We start from the raw sequence: 23595 nt of genomic DNA on the forward strand, positions 1-23595 counted from the left end.
CCGAGAATCTTGCCGTGTGGATGGGACAGCAATCCTCAACAAAAATTATAGGGTCGGGAGGAAACGGATAGCTCCACTCCCTGAACTGAGGGGAGGAAAACATCCTGCAAAATTTCAACGTATTTTTTAGCAGTGGAACTCCCTTCTGTTCTAGTTACGTCACCCATGCCGTGGATGCACACCCACCCCCAGACATTAACGGTGACGTGTCCACTTTTGGCCTCCTCGTTGATGTTCCTATGGTCGTAACTGCACGTGAATACCTTATTTATACATCGCCTTTATAGTTTCATTTCTCATAGCTTTGACTTTTCGGGAAGAGCCACAGTTTTTCATGTTATGGTTCATTATCCACTATTTATATGGTATATTTTATGGGGATTGTAAGGCCTAATAAACAGTGGTGCAAGTGTTGGTAATATGCGTTCATCTAGACGTATTATTACTATGAATATCAATTAATCCTTAAATATTTTTTAAATAATATTATAATTCTTTAATGATACAGTATAAAAATATCTTTGTTATACATATCGTCAGTATATTTATACATATGAATTAGTGTACTGTCGCCTCCAGAAATCTTTTCTCTATCAATAAATTTTATGAATACAAAATACCTGGTAACAGTCATATGAAGAAGTGTCAGGCATACGATCAACGCATCTCTACAGTATACTTTGGCCTTTATCTACCTACTGCTCTTCCACACTCTCCAATTTTTCCTCAACCTGTCTGTTTACCGTAACTCTCTCTCTCTCTCTCTCTCTCTCTCTCTCTCTCTCTCTCTCTCTCTCTCTCTCTTCTGTGTGTGTGTGTGTGTGTGTGTTGGTTCTCACTTTTACCTGATAACCATACACCCACATATCTTATTAATCAAGAAACTTCATTCTGGCTAGGTTATATTCAAGAAATCCACGTGAGCTATCGTGTAAATTACTCATATCTGTTCCAAGTGACTCAGCACTAAAATCAATAAAACAAAGATTCTGGGTGTGGTCATTCGGGAGTGTCATGCAGTAATCATATATTATTATCAGTGATCATTTTCAAATTGCTATGCGACATACGGTATTGGTTTTACATTTGACCACTCTCATTTTATAAGTAATTACATTGGCCAGTAAATGACTGCTGGATTTTTAACCACACCAAACAATACGTGAACTTCGCAAACTATTAAACACTGAAATTGCTGCCTTGACGAGAAAGTCCACTGTGTGAGCCTTCTTGACATAGTTAATACATTATATAACGAATATGTTGCATAAATCTGTGCTACAGTATAACTTAATAAACTGATCGCTGGGAATCCGGTAAGTTACCATTAAAAACAGATGCTCCTACAGTGTAATTTTGTATAGAACATTAAAGTAACATTATTTTCTGGAATAAATAGTTATTCATGTAGTATGGATTCCATATTACAGTATTATAATACTTCAGTGCTTGTCTTTATATGGTGTTTCAGGTTTCACCCGCAAAACACAATCATAATAATATAATAATGTAACATGCTACAAACTTATAAACAGAACCTAAATAAATACTGAGATGTGTGTCATCAAGAGTTAAAGGCAAAGATTACATATCAGTCTTTGACGTCCCTAGCCACATATGCACACACCCATATTACCATTATGACACATTTCATACTACTGTATACTCCCCCCATCCCCCACCACACGTATTGCCGCACACACACATACTGTATTTGGCATTCTGTGGACTGAATGAAATCCTGCTTTGAATTCTGTTTTTCCAAATGTAAATAAGCAGATAGAACTAACATCAATAACATGTTCATTAACAGTGCACACTGTCAGGCTGGCAATACTGAAACAACGGACCAAGAATGTGACTGGTGCGTGAGAGTTGGAAAGCTCCCACAATATGCTTCATGTACTTTTAGAATTCCATATAGGCTATTTGTAATTTTCATAAGAAATTGCTGTTCTTCAGTATGTTAACTTTCATTATTGACATAACTGGAGGAATAGGAACCCCTTGCAGTGACACTACAACTCACCACCGTAACTATGAGGATTGGATGTGTAAGCGGCCAACTCCCCTCTAACTGGTATCCGCCACTGAACACATGATTACCTTTAACATTAACGAAAATATCACTGTGGGTATGGCAACCCCATGACTATTACTGAAACATAAACTATGCAAATAAGTATTGATCACTGGTTAACATAATCCGTAATGTGAGGTGGTCATTTACTGCACTTGTATTTTGAAACAGTATTAAATTTTAGGTAAAATACTAAATGCAATGTCATTACTCATTAGCTCAAACTGATAGTGTGTGTGTGTGTGTGTGTGTGTGTGTGTGTGTGTGTGTGTGTGTACTGATAGCCAGCTGAGGAGTTTTAGAGAGAGAGAGAGAGAGAGAGAGTCAAGGCAGTGGAGTAGTCTGCATGTTTTCCGTTAATGCGGGAGGGGATATCCTAGTGTGTAATAGGGCCTATATATCCTAAAGATAATAAAAATAAATAGTTTTTTTTATTTATTTAGGATACAGGATATCATTGACACCTTAATAACTATACTGTAATGACTAAGTTTATATAAGTGTTGGCCGCTCACTCCCATACTCCCCCCTTCCCCCTACATCGCCCAATTTCTAGGTTAACTTGCCCTCTGTTTCTGAACTACAACTCAACCTGTATCGTGGTTCATGCTGCAAGGCAAGAGCATTATTTTATATAACTCAGACTATAAATAGTATAGTGCACAGCCCATTATCCCAATCACATAATATTTATTAACCTATATCATAGCATGATACAATGGCCACATAATATAATTCGGAGGATGAAGCTTAGCGATTAAAAAAAATTATCGGGCACACACACACACACACACACACACACACACACACACACACACACACACACACACACACACACACACACACGGATGCACGCTGTTGCCACGTTAGCCTAATCTTGCAACCAGGTGGTCCAATCGGAAATCTTGCCGAATGTACATCTCATCCTGTGAAACCCACTTGGTGACGTGCAGAAGTAACCTTGTCTTTAGGTCTTCAGATACTGAACTAGCCTCATACTAACCATCTTCTCAAATAGTCTGCATACACAAAATGTCAAACTAATGGGACCAAAGTTAGACACATTAGGGTAATCTGTATATGGTTTATGAAATGGAAGAACTATATACGTCTCCCAGTTAGTGGATACTTTATCTTCATCCTCTATCCAGTTATACATTTAAATTAAAAACAACAGAGAATTGTACTGCAAATGACATATCATAGCAAAAGGAATGTCATTTGGTCCAGGAGCAGTCACTACACTACTGGAGAGCAGCCTGCAGTTCATAGACACCAAAGAAACCATAAGGTTCCCTTTCAGTATACAGAAAGGAAATGCCAAACCTTTCCTGTTGACCAGAGAAAGCAATATAGCTTGGAGGGATCTGAACAAAAAAACATTGTAAAAATGCTCTGCCAAGGCAGAAGCAACTTCAAAGGGGTTTGATACACAGATCCCTGAATTTGAAGTACCGGGAAAGGAGGTGCATACCTACCCATTATTTTCACCACCTTCTTCCATACCAATTGTAAAGGAGTGGATGAGGTGACAGACGAGATAGATTCTCCGCAAGGTATGATGTGAGTTCTTCAGAATAACCGGCAAGAACTTTCATAAACTGAATTTAAAAGAAGACATCCTTGTTCCAAAACCCCCTTTATGGGCAGCCACCTTGTCGTGGTGGTGGTCGGAGGCTAGCGTGCTCCTGTGATCCCACACGCCTGCCCACGGATGTAACGACATCTGGCAGGGTTTCCCATGCTGGTAGGGTTGTGGGTGAGGGGTCTGACTAAGCTCTGCCTGAAACGTAGGTTACCCGTATGGATCACTGGTGTCACCCTCCAGAGGGGTTGTCTTGGTGCTGTCTTAAGTTGGTTGGTTGGGTGTCTGGGCTGGAGGGTGTTGGGGAAGGAAGTCTTTGCACTGGTGGGAGCGAACTTTCGAATCACAAAGTGTCCTTTTTGGGTCACCCTCTGGGGACGAGGTTCCCTGTTCCCATCAGACCGTGCTTGGTCCTGTCACTCCCTGGTAGGTGGTTTCCCTTGGTTCCTGGTGCCATTTTGTCTCTCACTAATGTACGTATGGATACAGTAAACACTTCTTCAACCACTCTCGTGGTCGGTGACCAGCCCCATGAGTCGGCATCACCTGTTCACTCTCTGGCTGATGACCCTGCACCTTAAGGAACATCTGCCACAACTGCAAATCCAGATGTCGATTCTTTTGAGTTGTTACCTGTTGTCTTTGTTAAACACTCTTTTACAAAATACGTAGTACTCAGAACGGCTAATGGTACTTCCTTTCAGAACCTGAACTGTTTTCAGACTCACAGTGGTTTAGTTACAGCAGGTGGATTTACCCCCAAGGTCTACATTCAGGGCGATGGTTCTCTGTTGGTACAAGCCAGGAATGAAAAGGAGAGGTCATGCATCCAGTCTGTTACTATGGTTGCAGTTATCCAGAATCTGCCTCTCATCACTTGGTCCTAAATCAGTCCTGTGGGGTTCTGTATTCTCGTCACTTGGTCTCTTATTCTGATTCTTCCCTCTTGGAGGGGCTGGCTCCTCAGGGAGTTGTAGCAGTAAAGAGAATTATGAAGAAACTTGATGGGGTTTTAACTCCCATGCCCATCTTAGCTTGAAGTTTGAACGCCTTTGCCGGAGGTTGTCACCGCTGCGTGATGGAAGCTCAACCCACCGTGTGCTGGCCACTCCCAACTCTAAGTGTCACCCCCGTGCCGGCCAATTTTTTTTTTCTTTTTTTTTTTTTTGGATAAAATGATAGATTTTGATGTGAAAAAACGAATATGACCAAAAAAAAAAAAACTCACAGGAGGCTTGAAATGCATTTTTCATAGTCTTTCTGGCCGCCCACAGGTGTGAGCGGGCAGGGAATCCCCAGCGGTGATGAGAGAAAACCCATTTTCTATGCAAGGTAAACTCAGGTATTCTCCCCAACGTGACTCAGGGAAGGTATAAGAATGGTCTTAACACTTTTCTGTCCACTGCTGACCCACGAAAAAAAAGAAAATCTTACTATTTCATAAAGAAATCATGTTTTTTTTGGGAAAAAAATCACTTACTCATGCAACACTATGCGTATCACTGTGAATGCATTGTCTTGCAGTTACGAAAAAATATCCATAACTTGACTTCATAATGTACAGCCCTTTCACTTACAGTAAATTATTTACAACATGCCTTCAGTATACACAGACATTACCAGAGTACTTTTGATCCTCTCACTGTGAATATATCGTCTAAGACTTACGAGAACATACGTAAAACTTTACAACATTCAGTCCTTACACTTACGAGAAAATATTTACATGTCATCACTGTATGCAGTACTTATAATAACACTTCCTGAGTGTCTTTCTTCGTATTTACAACACTTTTTGAGCATATTTTTATCGCTCGTCATTACCACACTATTGTTTCTCAATAGTTGGCGAGAGTATGGTACTCCTCTAAGCATGGGTATACACACAGTCCTACATCACACTCAGCACACATATACCTTGAGTCCTTCCTCTGAGTACGTGGCCTTACAGTGCTGTTTGCATACATGACACCTCTGCTGGGGATTCTGACATGTTCCACTTGGAGGGACGATTTGGGGGAAGTGTCTAGAGGTGTGGTGGTGGCGAGCAGCACTTCTATCTTCCCCATATTCCTCCACTATCTCCCGCACCAGCTCGCGAATATAGCCCTCGAATGTCTCTTGGATGCCAGCGGTCTGTGCGTGGAGATAGTGAGCGTTGAGGACGGTGATGTCGAGGAGATGGAAGAATAATTTTTTATACCACTTCATCGTGGGCCTGGCACAGTCAACGCTGGAAATCATGTCATCTGATTGATCCACCTGTCGCATGTTCACGTTGTATGCCAAGACAGGTTCTGGTTTCCTGACATGGCACCGTCCTTCTGCCCTGTAATCCATGCTGTCTGTGCAGTGTACAAGGGGCCGATGAACAGACGAGAGGAGGAATACTTCGCGGTTGTGGTGCCATGCTGTTGCGAGGATATTATGTGCGTTGCAAAAAACAACCTCATTTTTCTGAAGCTTCCTCCCCATCTTCACCATGTGCCGACGGTTCTTCTTTACAGTTGTAACAGCAGGCAGAAATCCCGTCACTGCAACCAAAAATATGTTTTGGCTGTATGAATTCCTCAATTAGTCACTAATATATCAGCTTGAAACCCCACAGCTCATCACCAATATATATATATCAGCTGAGTCGTGACCTCACAGTTCCAAGCAAGGTTAACGTTGCACCTGGTCGAAGTCACTTTCGGCTGACACACTCCACCAAAACGTCTTCTCACTCACTGGAGATGGTGGGAAATCGGTGTAGAATCCTGTTGAAGAATTTAGAGCTTAGAGTTATACGTCCCTCTCGTTCTAATGATACGTGCGTTCTGCCCTAGCCGGCCGGCGTCCCCTCTGGGTGTGGCGCCGAGTCAGCTAAATCAGAGGTGCTAAACCTCCACAGACAACTGGGATTTACACATGAATAAGCATCATAACTGTACCATGTACATTATACACCTCAGTAAAGTAGTATTGATTACATTAAAGTATACCAATAAGGTAAATATTTCCCCCAAGACTTAAACATATATATAATTTATATTTCTCTGTTGCCTTCCCTTTACTCTGGTGTTTGATTAAAAGATGTCTGATTGCGCATCCTATCCCAAGCCACACTTTACAGTGAAATGGTGTTTGATTGTTTATCATTCACACTTAGTTGCACATTATTAATTATGAATAAACAACTTTATATGTAATATGCAACAATAGTGTGAAACTACAACTAGTCATGGGAAACAATATTGCTACCAGAACATTGCTCGGCCACACCTTTCGACGTCCCCATCGACATTGTTGTCCTAACTACTGTGTAGCCTAACCTATGTGTAGGGTAGCTAACTATTTAGCCTGTCCACTTGCAATCCTGGAGTACGGATCCGTGGTTTTAGTGGGTTTCTCATTCGGCCTCATAGATAGTAGCCCTAAACACAACACAGGACAAGACCACAACAAGTAGAAGACCAACGCCAGGACCAAAATAGGAAGAAAGGTATGAAGGTAGATAGGACAGTACATATAGTTCTAAATCAGTCTTGTTCAGGTGAGTGAGAATCTGTATCTCCTTGAGCACATGAGACAGCCTGTTTACATTCAAAGTAGAAACATTGAACGAAGGTAAAAAGGGTCGTAACTGGGACGAGAAGTTCACCGACAAGGCTAGATAGTGCTTGTTAGGTAGAACTGCTATCTCTTTACTGTGTAACTCACAATAATCAGGTGTAACATAGTAACCCTTTACCGTAAGGAACTGGTTTTGTAAGGCGCATGTGAGTGTTACATCCTCTGTCTCAGGAAAGAAGTATTGCTTCGCATGTACATGAGCATGGAAAACTGACTTCAGTTGAATGGGTTGGAAAGTGCAATGTTGCAGTGCAGAGGAAGTGTTTGTGTCCAACAAGGTCACCTTACATTTCTCTACCCCCTGACGGAATGAAGACAAAATGGAATGCAGGACATACATGGAGATCAAGAAATGAGGCCTTACACTTCTCAGATTCATCCACAGTCGTTTCAGCTATATACCCTTTGTCATCCGACATAACTAGCACCTCTGGTCCCTCATTCAGAACAATAAGTGTATTGTTCGTAGTAGCAACCATGCATGGTATGTTACAGCATTCCTCATAGGTACCAGTATCAGGATACCATCATGGGTCAACTGGGCCTTTAACAGTGGGTACTAATATTCCAGCTGACTCATACCAAAAAGTGGCGTAAATCCATGCTTCACCATAGCTACGTCAAGAGCATTGATCAAAATGTGAGTAGGAAGCAATAAAGCATTAACCCTATTCAAACTTGCATCGATTAAGCTGTCCACCATATTGGCTGCATGCGACTCCAAAGCAGTGGTTGACTCGTCGAGAGCATGTAAATACTCAGTGATTAACACTACGTTAGCCAGGGTTGGTAAGGTGGTTTGGGTGTTGTTCACAACTCCTACAAGATGGTTTGTAGTCTTAATTATCTCGTTAGCTTTGTTAGTGAACTCACCTAACTGTTCATACATGTGTATGATTAGCCTGTTATTTGCCTTTGCAGCCAATGCTAAATCATGCATCTGTCTACCCAATTGCACTACATCCTTGTCTAGCACTGTACCAAAAAGCTTTTGAGACAGCATACCTAGGAGGTCCACAAGTCCTCTCTTAGTACGTGCATGGACATGCTTGGAAAGATCAGAATCTGCATTAGATAAAGTGACATGCAATTTAGCGAGTCTGTCTGTGAGCCTAACTATATGTCCAGTGTGAAGCTCGGTTATACCATGCAAGGTTTGTACCAAAGCTTCATTATCTGAGGTCGTCAACTGCGGGTTCCGGTTGAGTAATTTGCCGACTTCCAACAATTCCTGTCTGAGGTGAAACAATCCCTTAGAGACCTCTCTAACAATATCTGGAGTTTGGAGATATCCTTCCATTGGGTAGTAAATGCATACCGTGTCCTCTACTATCACCACCTCTCCAAGTGGGCTCTTCAGTGCTCCTGTCATCAACGCAGTCGTGTCCGTGTCCGACGTTGTTCCACAGGTCCACTCCAAGCAACACAAAAGGAGTCCAATCGCTAGCCACATGCCTGTAAGAGAAGATATTCCCTTAATCAATCATACTGTGGGATCGTAGCTTGCTGCGATACTCTTGGTTAGGGACAGGTATGGACGACGACATAGACTGCGACGAAGACAGAGGGGACAACACATCAGACGACTGGATAGTTACGCTTAGCTCTTGACTTACTGGTTTGATCCTGTCAGCATGTACTGCCTCCTGAGTTCCATCAGCATCATTCCTTATTCGATAAGTATGTCCACGCACATGTTCCACAATGGTATATGGTCCGCAGAACTTAGGTCTGAGCTTGGAAGTTCTCTCAGGGTTGTTGATCATAACCTTCTGGCCTATCTCCAACGTTTTTTCGTGACTACCTTTGTGTTGTTTAACCATCATCTCCACTCTTGAGGCTTTTAATCTTTTTCGTACTTCAATATGTATGCATTGAAACTTTGCAAGCTGTACTTTGGTATAATTCTCTTGATTATACATTGGTGTAGGAGGTCCAGCTAGCAAATCGTAGGGTAACACTTTCTCCTCTCCATAAAGGATATAATGAGGAGATTTCCCCGTTGACGAATTTTCTGAGGAGTTGATGGCCGCCGCTGCATGTGGTAGCCAATCTTGCCAGTCTTGTTGTTCCAAAATTGCTGGTCTCAAGACTTCCAGTATCTTCTTGTTTGTCCTCTCCACCAGGCCATTGCTCTTGGGACTGTAAGGCATAATAAAGACTTGCCTTACCCCATATGTACGACAGATTTCCTCTAACACTTTGTTACGAAATTCACTGCCATTATCACTGAGCAGTACCTTAGGTGTTGAGCATGGACAAATCACTGAGGTTACAAAAGCGTGCACCACCTCCTCTGCAGTTTTCATCTGTAACGATGCTAAAACAGTGAATCGCGAAAAATGGTCCACTGCCATCAATACATAGCTTGAGCCTTGATGACTCCTCGGCAACGCTAAGAGATCAATGGAGACTGTGTCCTGCAGTTTTTCTGGTAGGGGATACTCCAAAATGAGAGTTGGAGGTCCCGTTGTTCCTTGCATTTCCACGCATTTGACACATTGACTAACGTGGGCTTCTATGTCCCTCATGGGTTAGCCAATAATATTTCTTTCTTGCCTCACGTATGCACTTGTTGCGTCCAGGATGACCCGCTTGAGGTACGTCATGAACCATCTGTAACATGGCTTGCTGTAGTGTAGCAGGAACAAGCAACTGATGCACAGTGTCCTTCCCAGGGGGTTGTTTATATAAAAGGCCCCGTTGAAGATGGAAGTGAGTCATTGGTACCGGAAGTTCGGGTAGACATGACTCGTCACCAGACTCCAAGGCATAGATAACTCGAGACCACATCGTATCTTTACGTTCTTTCACCTTTACTGTGTCCAGGGAGCACCCAGAAAGGGATATTCTCAGATATGGTAGCAGCAATATTTCTACTCAGTTCGTCGGCAACGACATTTTGTCAGCCTGGTAAATATCTGACCTCTGGGCCAAACTCCATTACCTTACTGAACCAACGCGTGACCTTACCTTGCAAGTTCTTCCCCTTAAACAAGTCGCATATGGGTGCATGATCCGTTAAAACAATTATCCAGTACCCGAAGATGATATCCCGGAAATGTCCTAATGCCCACACAACTGCTAATGTCTCCAGATGTGTTACTGAGTAGTTCTTTTCTGGGGGTCATAGTGCCCTACTGGCATAAACAATGGTGTGTGTTTTGCCTTCCTCATCCTTTTGCTGTAACACCGCTCCCTGTCCCAAACCTGAGGCGTCCATGCACACGTTAAAAGGTTGAGTATAATAAGGAAATGCTAACACGGGATTCGCTGTCATGGCTCTCTTGAGGTCGTTGAAGCTTTTCTCTTCCAATGGTCCCCATTGCCATGCAGCATCCTTCTTAAGTAGCGTCGTCAATGGTGATGCGATAGCAGCATAAATGTGGACAAAGCTCCTGTAAAAACCAGTGAGCCCTAGGAATGAGTGAACATCGTCCTTGGACTTGGGCGTAGGGAAATTTTCCATGGCTGTAACCTTATCCAGCAGAGCCTTGATGCCATTGCCATCAACTAAGTGCCCTAGAAACCTAACACTTGCTTTTAGAAAATCGCACTTTGATAGCTTGATTTTCAGACCCGCAGATCTTAAGGTTTCCATCACTCGTTTTTACTTACTAAAATGAGTGTGGATATCCTTGCTTACAATTATCAAGTCATCTAGATACGCTAGGACGTCCTGCCCAATCATGTCACCAAACAACTGATTTATCATCCTCTGAAATGTTAAAGGAGCATTACTCAGTCCAAAAGGCATCTGGAGAAATTCAAAGTGCCCACAGTGAGTGCTAAAGGCAGTGATGGGACGCGACTCTTTGGTCAGCTCCACCTGCCAATACCTTGACGCTAGATCCAGGCAGGTGAACACGGTATTTCCTTTACCCAAGGACTGCAGTAAGTCTCTGAGAGCGGAATCGGGTAACGATCCGGTATGGTTACCTTGTTCACATGCTGAAAATCTACAACAGGTCTCACACCACTGTCCTTTTTAGGCACTAGAAAGAGTGGTGCATTCCAAGGTGAGGAAGAAGGCTGAATGACTTCATCATGAAGCATCTTTTCAACTTCCTCTTCCACTGCTTTCCTTTGGCTGTGTGGTAGGCGGTATGCAGGCACATATATCGGATTTGTACCAGGGCACAACCCAATATGATGCTTCACCTTATCCTGTTAAAGCTTTGTAGCCAAAATTTATATATATGTAACTCTTAATTCTTGTAATAGGTGAGTCTTGAGTTTTGGTTAACCCCTGAAGCGCGGGTCATTGCATTTGCGACGTTCGCCAAAAAGGACATAATGGCAGATCGTCGCGTTTGCGATTTGAGTTAATTTTGAATAAACGCGGGCAAGGATGTTCCAGCTGGTATTGTCTATCAGTACCACCACCCTTTGCTACAATTAGCATACTTTACCTTTGTACTACTGACCTCCGTTGTTGCCAAGTATCGCGTTTTCCCCCCTCCCCCCCCCCATGGCCCGGCCAGCCTGGCTGTGATATATGGCAGCACTCTGACTGCTCAGAACTGTAAATCTGCTCTCTCTTCTCACAAGCAGTTTATGCTAATAGGAAACGCTTGTTTCCCCAGTTGTCCCACTACCTTTTTTTTGCGCGGTTTTCCCCTGTTTAGCGTCAGTTTACCGCAGGCTTTCACAGTGACATTATGGCGAGTTTTAGCTCTTCCGAGTCGGTGTGAACAGCCGACAGGAACGAGAATAAAGTGACGGGCGTAAGGCAGAATAAAAAGCGCACCGCTATGTTTTTTTGGGAAGTAATATGATTGAAAATAATGTAGTATACGTGTTTTTAGCTGTGAAAATGGAAATGTTTGTTGAGTGATGGGAAGACCTCTGCCACTCTGCATGTTGGCCGTACGCTTCGTTGATTTTAGCCTTATTCTCAGTGCTTATTGTACAAATACGGATTCCAAACTACCTGAACGTTGTAGTATAAAGTTTACTGTGACAGAATGAGGCTGTGGTAGAGGGGAAACCGGGTTGCTGGAGGTGTGAAAGTGAAGATTTTGTTACCCAACTTTGCAAGTCTCCACAAGTCCTTGAGTAGTCCACGAAGGCTCAACACCTGTCTCTGGAGAAAGCTGAATGTAAGTACTATCTGCCACAAAAATTATAATATTCTAGGGTTAATCCCTGATATTTGGCAAATATTTTCCTACAGGTGCTCAGACCGCGATAAAACCCCGCCACACGGGGGGGGGGGGGTCGGCTGTCGACGGCCGCGGTTTAGGGGTTAAAGTTATTTTGGTAATTGAAGAGCAGGAGGAATGAAAGATGAATACAGGGAGTTGATCTTGATTTATTATCTTCAGAGAAAGTATAAGTTGAGCAGCGTATGTATTATACAAAGACTTATTATACTAAGTAAGTCTAGTTGGACCCCTCTTCTTATTCACTCTCTCCACTACCTGTCGGTTCTATGGTCTGTCTCCTTCTGATCTCAGAATCCTACATTCTGGTGTGGCAGGGGTCGTGTCACTTGTGCTCTACTGTCGTGGAAGCTTCTAGAACACTGTATGTCAGTGTGTATGTACTGCTTCTGGTGCACGATCAACATTCCTTCGCTTAAAGAGTTGCAAGCTAATATCCCATTCCCACACCTTGTCTGGTGCTCTGTCTATCTGTCTATCTATCTGTCCATCATGCTTTCTGTTATGATCTGTATTTATAATATGGAGTCCTGACATCGCTCGGTCACGCCACTGGCGGTCCTCCGACAGCAGTCATGATTGAAATATGCTAATCTATTAATACATAGTAGTCTTCTTCTTCACTCTTAATACATGATATTGATTATAATACCAATATTCATGGTAATATTGCAATGTTCCAGTAATATTACATTTTAAACAAGTTGAGTACATAATTGAATATGGTTAAAGTGGTTATTGTATTACATTTTGTAAAATGTGTATGTATAATAGTAAAATGCATATATGCAAAAAAAAAAAAATAGTTCAAAGTTAAGATTATGGTAAGAGCTATTAATATTTCATATTGAGATAATTATACTGGTATACTTCTATATCATGGGTCATTCTTCTTCTTCTTCTTTTTTTTTTTATATAAAATTAATACTCCAAACACAAAATATGTACACTTCATACAGGGGGGTTGGCTTGGATGCTAACTCTACCACCACTATGTATCGACTCCAAATTTGCAATTCTTACATGCATTCTGTGCATTGCAAACAGCACTACTGCAAATACAATACAGAAGATTATAAAGACAGTAGGTGCTGGGCTATACACATAATATGGGTTGAACATACTCAAACTCAAATCTTCCCAGGGCTTCATTGTTTCATTGATCAGTTGCATAGTTTCAAACTTAGGTGAAGTCAACTTAATACTTGTGCTCATGTTTAAGTCCATATCAGGCAGTGGGTGGAAATATTTGTGTGTATGATTTAGGATGGCATAGTGATTAACGATGGATAAAGTGGACATGGATGGTGTAAATACCGCACAGTAGTCTAGTGCTATGTATAATCCTGAGGCTGAAGTATGAGATGCTGGTATATCTGGACAGACTATGTAAACTGATGTGTTATGAGTGAAATAAAAAAAAACTGTGAGTGTCCGATGCGTTGATGGTGTACAAGCTTATCTGGAGCAAAAGTGAAGTTGCAGTGATTTTGAATATTGTGATTTCTTATGATAGCCATTTCACGAGGGACTGTATCAGTAGGCTGAAACGTGAAAATGTACGCAGGACAAAGGTGAACAGCCTGTAAGGATGTGCGGCACTTTCGTTCAAACGTTGATTCACTAGCGAAAGTGACAGTGGCCCGTCTCTTGGAGACCATGATGAGTTCGGTGTCTTTGTTGATGTTGATGATGACCAAAGTGTTATTATTCTTAAAAGAGAAGGGGTGTATTTCGTATACTGTGAACAGGTCGTCAGTTATGAATGGTACATGAACCACTACTGATGTTGGTGTTAGTGTTGTTTCTAAATATGGATAATATTGCATGAATTCCCTACTTCGGAACAAAGGCTTCATTTTATGTTTATGTATTCTTGACTAATTACATGACGTAGCTCATGAACTGGAAGTATGTCAATTGTGATCTTGCCATCACCGGCATTCGAAATTCCTTGCATAAGTGCCCTGTAACGAACTCTAGTGTTGTCTAATTGGAGTAGAATTGTGTCAATGTGTTCCGTGATGATGGAGAAGTGTTGGAAAAGTGTTATGTTACCTTCCACGTCATTTATTTTATCTACACTTTCGAGAGCTGTGTTTTCCGCATTTTTCAGATTTTTCACGATTGTCTTCATTGCTGAGTTATGTCCCGTGATGAATTTATCTTGGTATGTTAGTACAGTCACTCATAAAAGAAACGACCCCCCCCCCCGGCCAAGACACCTTTCAGCCAATATGATATCGGTCCTGGTAACACTGTAAATGACGTCAGGTGAGGGGGTGTGAAGCTGCGTTTGGGGGAAGTTCATTCAAAGTTCATTCTAAATGTGTCGAGCCCATTCATTTAACCCTTGAGGCCGGGGGTTTCATTTGCATCTTATTCCTGCCACCGGCTGACGATTTTATTCAGCTAATGATAAACTTTTTCAAATGTGATGGGTTACATACATATGCCTTGATAACAAGTCAGATATAATGTATGTTTGACTCGAAATGTGGATTGAAGCAGTGTTTCGTGCAGATTAACTGCGCCCTCCTCTCAAACACCCCTCCTCATCCCCCCATATGGCTGACGTCAAATACACTGTTACCAACACTGAATCCCCCGAGGTATATTGCCTCTAACGCAGGAGGGGTCTTTTCTTTTATGAGTGACTGTACCTGAGCTATTTTATTAAATTTGTTGTTTATTTCTTGAAGGTCTTCCTCTGTAACCAATCCAAAGATGTACCCAAGAACTGCACCACCCAGGTCGAACAAACCGCGCTTTTGGCTAGTACGTGTGATGTTGTTCTTGTCGCTCAGTACCTCCGTTCCATGAGATGGGAGATCTTGGATCATGATGAGCATAGTTGACTTAGCCTGTTCTGTTTTCCATTTCGCTAACTTCACTATTTCATCCACTTCCTTTGTGTTATGTGCATGTGAAACATAGCTTCCTATCATGAAGTCCAGGGTTCTCATGGGACTTGCGATTTTTTCTAGATAAGAAGGTAATTCATTTAAGTAATCCAGACTTATTTCAGTACTCATGACATCGTTTACGATTGACGTCGTGGCCGTTGGAGCTATGAGGCATCCTTGCCGTACTATGTGTTGGGGGTCTAAGTGAGCATATCCTCTTGCTATGTAGAGGAGAATCCATAGCATAAGTCCCTTCATCGTTACCTACCGACAAAAAAATCTATAAGTTTCTAATATGGTCATGCTGTGGTCGATGATAGTGATGATGTTCGTTACGGTTGACTAACGTAGAACAATAACTTGATTGTTATTTCATTTATAGAAGGAAATGGGAGAAATGGAGTTCCCCCGAGCTAAGCCCTGTATTGGACTATATAGCCCCGCTAGGGTTACAGGAGCGAGCTACCACTCCCGGCACGGCAGCCCGGGCGAGGCTCGAACTCGCAATCCCCCGATTACGAGTCCAGCGCGCTACCACTGTGCTACCGCGCCCCCCCATTTATAGAAGGAGTTTAAATCGATATTTAAATCTCGTAAATGATGTACTGTAGATTTTATTGGAACAGTTGCACCTATGTTTGATTGTTTAGTATATGCCCTTAATTTATTTTTGTAATTATTGTTGTTTTCTTGATTGGTTTCATGAGTTACGTTCGCTTGTTCGGTTGTATCCGAGGCTGAATAATTATTGGATAGTTCCCTTTAAACTCGTTTTAAATGGTCAATATGAACTTGTTTCTCTTCGCCACTTGACAGTGACTTAATTAAAACTTTGTTTGCTTTTATGTTAATTACTCTGTATGGGCCCTCAAATTTTGGGGATAATTTGTTGTCTCTCGTATGAATGATGCCATAGACAATGTCTCCTAAGCTGATAGGCGAACCTCTTGCCTTCTTGTTAAATGCCTCCGTCATTTCTTGGACATGGTCAATTGTTGTTTGACTCTTTTGTGTATGTCCTGGAATTCACGTAAACGGAGTTTAGAGTAATCATCGTAATTGTATTTGGGCAGGCTGTCACCTTCTAGGAGCTCATATGGTAGTTTTTAATCTGTCCCATATATAATGAAATGTGGTGTGTCACCTATGTATTATTTTATAGATCCATTAATTGAGGCTTCTACTCTGGGAATCCAATCACCCCAGCTTGCATAATTTTCATTGAGAATGTTTCGTTGCACATCTAATACTTTTTTGTTTTGTCTCTCTCCTAACCCATTAGATGCTGGGTGATAGGCTAAAACGTTAATCTTTTTGATATTATATTGTTTACATATTTCTTGTTAGATATCAGAATTAAATTCTCCTCCATTATCACTTATTAGTACCTTTGGGGTAGTAAAGCGACATATTACATTATCTATTATTGCCTTTGCTACTGTCTCTGCTGTTTTATCTTTAATTGGTGCTAAAATTACATAACGGGAAAAATGATCCGTTGCTACGAATAGATATTGGTTATTATTGTATGATAATGGCATCTTGAGTAAATCAGCCGCGAAAACGTCCCATGGTTGATGTGGTACAGGGTAATTACCCATCGGTGCAGGTGAAATTGGGTATCCTTTGTGTTTTGCACATGATTCGCATCAGTCTATATGATTGTTTATATCTTTTCGTAATGAAGGCCAGTAATATAACAACTGGGCTTGTTTGAATGTCCTATCCTTTCCAGTGTCCTGCATGTGGGCTATTGTGTATCGTTCGTAATACTTGGGGTATCATGTCATTAGGTACTACCAATTGGTTAGTATTTCTTTGGCGTTTTGGTTGTCCTGGGTTAATCTTGTATAAAGTATTATTGACTATTGTGAATTGTTCGAGTGGTACATGTAGTTTGGGTAATTGTATGTCATCTCCACTTTCTAACTTGTATATAACTTTAGGCAATATTGGATCAAGTCTTTGTGCTTTTGCGATTTTATCGTGGTTTGAAATGTCTCCTTGGAGATCTAATGCCGCGACCTGAATTGTGTTCGGGTTCCTAGATAATGCGTCGGCTACTATATTCATTTTGCCTTGTATATAATGAATATGTACACCACCGGACAGAAATTCGTGATATAGGGTAATCTACCACCAGAGGTCAGGTTAATCGCACACGTCTACTTCCCCCCAACTCCCCCTCCTTACCCCCACCAAAACACGGATTTGTTAGGCGGATGGATCGGAGATATGAAGCTTCGCTCACTCACACGTCTTGCCACATGTAATGTTACTTTCATTTATCTTACTATTAGGTGTATTATCAAATGCATAGATCCATCTTCAGTTCCATGAGAAGTGATTATATCGAAGTATTAGCAGATTTCAGTACAATGACCGTAATGTATTGAGTCTGGATTCCAAATAGTTATCCAACGTGATCTAAGCGATAGACTAAAATCCAAGTAACAGTTAAAAGTTATAAGGCCAGATACCCTCTCTTGCCTTGTCATGTCCACATATACACTCACCTACTTATCCACCTACCCATTCAACCCACTTATCCACCTACCCATTCAACCCACCCAACACAACCCACCGACCTCACCCCTGCCACCCACCCAGCCCATCGATTCCTGCTATCCTCCCTGCTAACCCACGAATGCCTCACACGAAGTTCACCCAGCAGTGCCACTCAACTCATTTACTCATTCACATCTCCACCCTGAACCAATCCAGCCACCCAACCCAATCACCCACTTAGATCATCCCGATCACCAATCGCCTCAGCCACCCTGCCGACCAACGGTGCCCACTCACCCTGGCGACTCACTCTGCCCACACATCCCGACAACCTTTCTTGCCCATCGACCCCTACCACCCACCCTCACCACTCGCAAATTCCATACACCTTTCCCACTCATGAATTCCACCCACCCAGGTCACCCAACAATGTCATCCATCTCATCTATCCACAGAAGCCTCCTTCTTCTCCCTGAACACTCCCCACCCACCTCACCCTGCCCATCCACCCATCCTATCCATCCACTCCTCCCACCGACCCACCAGCCCATCCACCCTTCTTACCCAACCCCATTCACTCCGCCACCCCATTCACCCATTTGACCCCGACTTGTCCATCAAACTCATCTTATCCAAACCTAACTTACCGACCCCTCCCCGACCACCCACATATCCAGCCACCTACCCACCCAGCCCACAAACGCATCCACTCACTAACCCAATTACCACTACAACCCACCCAAAACCACTCCACACACCACACCGAACAGCAGTCCCCCCCCCCCCCTCTACACCATTATCACTGTCCACCCACCCTGGCGATGCACCGGACTACCACACCCACCAGTTCAACCTTATCAACTCCACCCACCCAACCAACTGACACACACACACACACACACACACACACACACACACACACACACACACACACACACACACACACACACACACACACACACACACACAGATAGATAGATAGAGACAGACAGACAGACAGACAGACAGACAGACAGAGAAACAAAACACGCATAAACAGACAGAGAGACAGAAACACACACACACACACACACACACACACACACACACACACACACACACACACACACACACACACACACACACACATATATACAGAGAGAGAGAGAGAGAGAGAGAGAGACCACGCATAGACAGACAGACAGACACACACACACACACACACACACACACACACACACACACACACACACACACACACACACACAATAAAAAAGTGAGGGAAGATCAGAGGAGGAGAAGAATACAGTTTTTTACAAAGTAATAGGATTGCAGGTACGAAAGTGGTACATAAAAAGGAGGGAATAAAAAGAAGGAAGGTAGTAGAACCAAATCATGACCAGTATATAAACAAGTTGATTAAGTTGATGTACTCAAATGTGGATGGAATGGTATCTAAATTATTAGAGATGAATGATTATGTCAGAGAAAATGAACCACATATAATATGCCTAACTGAAACAAAATTAACACCAAGGATATCGAATGACATCCTAAACTTAGAGGAATATAATATATGGAGAAGAGATAGGAACTTTAAAAAAGTAGGAGGAATTATAATATGAACTAAGAAAAATCTAAAAGTCAAAGAAATAGAATTAGATATACCCTCCCAAGTAGAACTGATTGCAGTAGAGATATATACATCTGAAGGGAAAGTAATTGTAGCCAATTTGAACATGCCATCCAGATGAAACACATGGGAAAGAGACGAATATGAGGACTTGGCGGAGAGTACAATTCAGAGTTTAAGAGCATTACTATATGAAATGGAAGAGAAATCGAAAAGAACTATACTAACTGGTGATTTTAATACAAACATAAATTGGAATACTCTAGATATAATAAGCCAAGAAAGCTGTTGGGACCAAAAGCTCCTGGATCTTGTGCAAGAGTTTTTCCTAACGCATCAGAAAAAGAGGACTCGATGTACCCTCAATGCTAGATCTCATATTTACTAGGCAAGAAAACGATATTGACAATTTAATATAACACCTTCCATTCGGCAAAAGCGACCATGCAGTACTAAATTGCAACGTCAGGATTGCATATGACATAGATAACAGCAATGAAAGTTACAAAAAGAGCCGAAACTATAAAAAGGGAAAGTATCATGACCTAAAGAATTACTTCTTAGAAACTGCTTCGGAAAAGGGGCTTAGAGGACAAGATTTAAATGCTATATATTGAAAATTCTGTGAACTTTATGAAATAGGAGTCCAGAATTACATCTCACATCACAGAGAAGCAGAAAAGAAAAAATAAAGAAATGGTTCAATACAGAATGTAAAAAATCAAAAGAAAAAAGAGATTTGTTGTGCAATAGATACAGGAGACACAATAGTGAAAGGGCATATAATAATTACAAACAGGCAAGAAACAATTATACAAGAATAAGGAGGGAAGCACAAAAACAGTTTGAGGAGGATATCATAAATAATAGCAGTGATCAACCAAAGCTATTTTACAGCTACATCAGAAGCAAAACCAAAGTAAAAGATAAAATACAATCCATTACGGACGATGGAAACACCTATACATAAGAGAAGGATATTTGTGAAGCACTAAACAAGAATTTCCAATCGGTTTTTACGGAGGAAAAAAAAATTGAGTGGGATTATGTGGAACATGCATGCCCACACATACTACCAGTTATACAAACATTAGAAAAAGAGATACAGGAGGAGCTAAGTAAATTAGACAAAGGAAAAGCAAATGGTCCTGATGAAATTTCATGTTGGGTGCTATGTGAATGTGCAAAGGAGTTAAGTAAACCATTATTTTTAATTTTCAAGATATCCTTGAGTCAAGGTAAACTACCTGATATTTGGAAGAAAGGAAACATTGTTCCCTTATTCAAGAAAGGGAATAAACAAAATCCACTTAACTACCGACCAGTATCACTAACCAGTGTTGTAAGCAAGGTATTAGAAAAGCTTTTAAGAAAAGCTTGCGTAAATCATCTAGAAGAACACAGTGTGATAACAGAAAGACAGTTTGGTTTCTGAAAAGGAAAATCATGTGTTACTAATCTGTTGAGCTACTATGACAGTGTAACAAACACAATACAGGAAAGGGAAGGATTAGTGGACAGTATCTATTTAGATTTCAAGAAAGCATTTGACACAGTACCACACCAAATACTTTTATGGAAACTGTACCATCAAGGAGGAATTCGAGGCAAACTGTATTGTTCGATGCAAGATTATCTCATGAGAAGAAAAATGAGAACATTACTAAGGGGAAATTACTCATCATGGAAAGAAGTGACTAGTGGAGTACCACAGGGCTCAGTGCTGGCACCAATCATGTTTTTAGTGTATATAAATGATATAGACAGTAACACTGGAAATGAAAGCTATCTAAATATGTTTGCACATGATGCAAAAATACAAAGGAGAATTACTAACACAGACTCTTGTAAAGAGCTACAAGAAGAATTAAATAAACATCATGAATGGAGTAATACATGGCAAATGGAATTCAGTGTGGACAAGTGTCATATAATCAGGTTTGGTAAAAGTGGAAAAAGATCTGATTGAGATTATGTGTTAGGAAATAAAACCCTACACACATCAGAAAGAGAGAAGGACCTAGGTGTGATTGTAAATAACAGACTATCTCCGGCTGATATCAGTGAGAAGGTACGGAACATGTATACACTGTTTGCCATTATGAGAATAGCGTTTACATACTTAAATGAAGACATGCTAAGAAAGATAACATCATTCATCAGACCAACCCTGGAGTATTTATCAGTAGTCTGGAGTCCTCATCTCAAACAACACATAGACAAGATTGAAAACGTTCAAAGGGCCGCTACAAGATAGGTACCAAGCTTAAGGGATTTAAGCTATGAAGAAAGACTAAATAAACTGACTCTACCAACACTACAGGAGAGAAGGAAAAGTGGTGACATGATTATGCTATATAAATGCATATCAGGGAAGGAGAAAATATACTTAACGTATGGGGAAGGATCAGCAAGAGGACGCTGCAAAAAATTGCATAAAAAGAGAAGTGATAAAGACGTAAGGAAATTTAGTTTCCCAAATAGAGCAGTTGATCAGTGGAATGCACTACCGAATGAAATAGTGTGTGCCAAAACAATTCACAAATTTATGGATATGTACGATAAATATGGTTTAAGACATGGGACAGTACGAGCTTGACTCATTCCTGTAAAGATACAATTAGGTAAGAACAAGTAGGTAAGAACACACACACACACACACACACACACACACACACACACACACACACACACACACACACACACACACACACACTGGCGCATACAGAGAGAGAGCGAGAGAGAGACTGACACAGTAAGACACATAAAACACGCATAGACACACACACACACACACACACACACACACACACACACACACACACACACACACACACACACTGGCGCATACAGAGAGAGAGCGAGAGAGAGACTGACACAGTAAGACACATAAAACACGCATAGACACACACACACACACACACACACACACACACACACACACACACACACACACACACACACACACACACACACACACCCTCTCTGGGCGCATACAGAGAGAGAGAGAGAGACTGACTCAGTAACACACACACACACACACACACACACACACACACACACACACACACACACACACACACACACACACACACACACACACACACACACACACACACACACACACACACACACATTGTTCCCCTGTTCAGTAAAGGAAATGAATAGAATCCACTCAACTATAGACCAGTATCTTTGACCAGTGTTGTATGCAAGGACCTAGAAAAACTAATGAAAAAAATTTAGGTAAACCAATAGCAATAATACAATATGATAACAGAAAGACAGTTCGGTTTCAGAAAAAGTAAATCATGTGTTACAGATCTATTAAGCTACTATGACAGAGATGCAGAAACACTATGGAAAAGAGAAGGATGGGTGGACGGTATCTATTTTGATATTAAGGAAGCATTTGACATAATACCGCACCAAAGACTTCTATGGAAACTGTACCATCAAGGAGGAATCCAAAGTAATCTGTTCTGTTGGATGCAGGATTTTCTCAGGACAGGGAAATGAGAACAATACTAAGGAGGAATTACTCATCATGGAGGGAAGTGGCTAGCAGAGTTCCACAGGGCTCAGTGAAATGATATAGGCTGGATAGGAACATTTGAATGGGATGCAATCTAAATATGTTTGTTGATGCAAAAATACAATGGAGAATTACAGACTCTTGCAGAGAGCTACAAGAAGAATAAAATGAGCTTCATAAATGGAGCAGTAGATGACAAATGGAAGTCAGTGTGGACAAATGTCGTGTAATTAAGAGTGATAAAAATGGAAGAGGACCAGATCGGGATTATAAGATAGGAAGTCCAACCCTACACATATCAGAAAAGAAGAAGGCCTAAGAGTGATTATAAATTGTAGACTTTTTCTCCAGCAGACCACATAAATGAGAACGTACGAAACATGCACACACTGCTTGCTAATATGAGAATAGCATTCACATATATAAATGAAGGCATGCCGAGAAAGATAATTACCCCATTCATCTGACCAACCCTCGAATTGGCATCAGTGGTCTGGAATCCTTATCTCAAAAAATACATAGATAAGACGAAAAAGTACAATGGGCTGCTACAAGATGGGTACCAAGCTTAAAGGATCTAAGCTATGAA

This window comes from Coenobita brevimanus, chromosome 22 (assembly GCF_032717465.1).
Source record: "Coenobita brevimanus isolate Jiangsu-jjx chromosome 22, ASM3271746v2, whole genome shotgun sequence".
Taxonomy (NCBI): domain Eukaryota; kingdom Metazoa; phylum Arthropoda; class Malacostraca; order Decapoda; family Coenobitidae; genus Coenobita; species Coenobita brevimanus.